The sequence below is a fragment of the Pteropus alecto genome, unplaced genomic scaffold, assembly GCF_000325575.1.
Source record: "Pteropus alecto unplaced genomic scaffold, ASM32557v1 scaffold83, whole genome shotgun sequence".
In the NCBI taxonomy this organism is placed as follows: Eukaryota; Metazoa; Chordata; class Mammalia; order Chiroptera; family Pteropodidae; genus Pteropus; species Pteropus alecto.
Window position 1 is genome coordinate 123,157 of NW_006434704.1, and position 3,432 is coordinate 126,588.

Here is a 3,432-nt window from a genome sequence, read left to right on the forward strand (position 1 = left end):
AGTGAAACAAATACTTCATATTTCTTTTTCCTATTTTTCCTTTTTTTTATTATGGTAACATTGATTAACGAAATCTATGTTTCAAGGGTACAATTTAACAGTAAGTTTTGTATATGTATATATATAGATAGATAGATATAGATATAGATATAGATATAGATATAGATATAGATATAGATATAGATATAGATATAGATAGTGCATTGTGTGCTCACCACCTATAGTTAGATTTCTTTCCATCATCTCATATTTGACACTATTTACCCCATCTACTTCCCTCCTCCCCTCTCTTCCCCTCCCCTCCGGTGACCACTATTCTATTGTCCATGTTCATGAATCTCTGTATTTTTGTCCTGTTCATTTGTTGCTTTTAGGTTTATATCATGTAAATGATATCATATAAAAATCTCATATTTCAATAATTATCCTAAATACAATACACTGAACTCATCAATAAAAAGGCATAGAATAGCAGATTGGATCAGAAAACAAACTCAACCATATTCTGCCTTCAAGAGATACATCTCAGCTGCAAGGACAAATGTAGCCTCAAATTGAGAAGGTGGAAAACAATACTCCAAGCAAATAGCATCCAGAGAAAAGCAGTGTAGCCATATTTATATCTGATGAAATAGACTTCAAGATATAAAAAGGTAACAAGCAAAAAAGATGGCACTTTATAATGATCAAGGGGACAATACATTACGAAGACATAACTTTTATCTATCTCTATCTCTAGCTCTAGCTGTAGCTTTACATATATACTCCCCATCACAGAACACAAAAATAGATAAGACAAATTCTAACAGAACTAACTTGAGAAACTGATAGAAACACAGAGTAGGGTTACTAAATACTGCATTGTCACCTATGGATAGATCATCCAAAAAGAAAATCAATAAAAAAGATTATCTTTAAATGACACATTATATTAATTGGAGATAATCAATATTTGTAGAGTCTTTCATTCTAAAACAGCAGCTTAAACATTTATTAGTGTACATGGAGCATTCTTAAGGATAGACCAAAAATTGAAACATATAACTAGCCTCAACAAATTTAAGAAGATTGAAATCATATCAAGCATATTCTTTGAGAATAATGCCTTGAAACTGGAAATCAACTGTGAAAAGAAAGCAGAAAAAATATAAATAAATGGAAATTAAATAACATGCTGCTGAAGAATGACTAGGTCGGAGAAGAAATAAAAGGAGAGATTAAGAGATTCATAGAAACAAATGAGTATGAAAGTACAATGTAACCAAACATTTGGGACACTGCAAAAACTGTAATAACAGGAAAGTTCATATCATTACAGGCCTATGTCAAGAAACAAAAACAAGCACAAATAAAAAACCTAACATTATATCTTTTAAAACTAAATAAAGAACAAATGAAGCTCAAAGTCGGCAGAAGAAAGGAAATAATCAAAATTAGAGTAGAATTAAATAAAATTGAGAACAAAAAGACAATAAAAATTCAATAAAGAGCTGGCTCTTTGAGTAGATCAATAAAATTGATAAACCCCTGGCTAGACTCGCTAAAGAAAAAGAGAAAGGACACGAATAAACAAAATCAGGGATGAAGAGAAGTTATGACAGGTACCACCAAAATACAAATTTTCATATAAGAATACTATGAAAAATTATATGACCAAATTGACTTACCTAGAGAAATGAACAACTGTTTAGAAATATACAACCTTCTTAGACTGAAACATAAAGAATTGGAAAATCTAAACAGACTGATCGACAGTATGGAAATTGAAACAGTCATCAAAAATCTCCCAAAAAGTAAAAATTCAGGACCAGATGGCTTCACCAGTGGATTCTACCAAACATTCAAAGAAAATTTAATAGCAATGCTTCTCTAACTTTTCCATAAATTTGAAGAAGAGTCAATATTTTCTAACTCATTTTATTAGGCTAAAATTATCCTATTACCAATCCTGGTAAAGATAATGCACACAAAAAGGAAACTATAGACCAATAAAGAACACCTGTGCAAAAATCCTGAATAAAATACTAGTAAATCCAATATAATGATACATTAAAAAGATTATATACCGTGAACAAGTGGGCTTCATCCCAGTGGCACAAAGATGCTTTAACACATGCAAATCGATTAATATGATACACAACATAAATAAAATTAAGTATAAAAATTATATGATCATATCAATAGATGCAGAAAAAGTATTACACAAGACACAGCACATTTTTATGATTAAAACACTTAATAAAATGGTTACAGAAGAAAAGTACTTCAACATAATAAAGGCCTATATGACAAAACCTCAGCTAACATCCTACTTAATAGTGAAAAACTAAAATTCTCTCCTCTAAGGTCAGGGCCAAGACAAGATTATCCTGTATCTCCTCTATTATTCAATATTGTATTGAAAGTCCTAGCTAAATTAATCACACAAGAGAAAGTATTGGAAGGCATCCAAATTGGGAATGAAGAAGTCAAACTCACTTTTTGCAGATAACATGATTCTCTCTATAAAAAAAACCCTAAACACCCACTTAAAATATATTTAAATAATAAATGAATACAGTAAAGTTTCACAATACAAAATCAATTGTTCAAAAATCCATAGTATACACTAACAATGAATTTTCAGAGAAAAAAAATCGTGTTGCAATTGCGAACAAAAGAATAAAATACCTAAAAATAAACTTAAAGAAGTATGTGAGGAAACAATACAACAAAACTAAGACATTATTACAAGAAATAAAAAAGAGCCAAAGAAATAGAAAAATATCCTGGGTTCATGGATTGGAAGAATCAACATAGTTAAAATGAGCTATTACCTAAAATATTATACAGATTTAATTGAATCGAAATCATAATTTCAATGAGATTTTTTAAAGAAATAAAACAAAAAATAATCAGATTTGTATGAAAGCACAAAAGATCCCCAATAAGCAAAGCAATCCTGGGGGAGTGGGGCGGAATGCCAGAGGTATCACTCTGCCTGACCTTAAATTATACTACAAAGTGACAATAATAACACAGCATTGTATTGGCAGAAAAACAGATATACAAATAAATGAAAGAGCATTGAGAGTCCAGAAATAAAGCCCCACATATATAGGCAAATAATTTTCAACAAAGGAGCCAAAAACATACAATGGAGAAAGGAAATCTTCTTTAATCAATGATACTTGGGAAATTGGAAAACTCTATGTAAAAGAATGAAACTAGGCTGCTGTCACCACACACCAAAATTAACTCAAAATAAATGAAGGTCCTAAATATGAGACCTGATACAGTAAATGCACAAAAGAAAACATTGTTACTAAACTCATGAACCTTGTATTTAGAGAGAATTTTGTAAATTTGACCTGAAAGGCAAGAGAAGTAAAAGCAAATATACATGAATGAGACTATATCACACTAAAAGGCTTCTACACAGCAAAAAAAGAA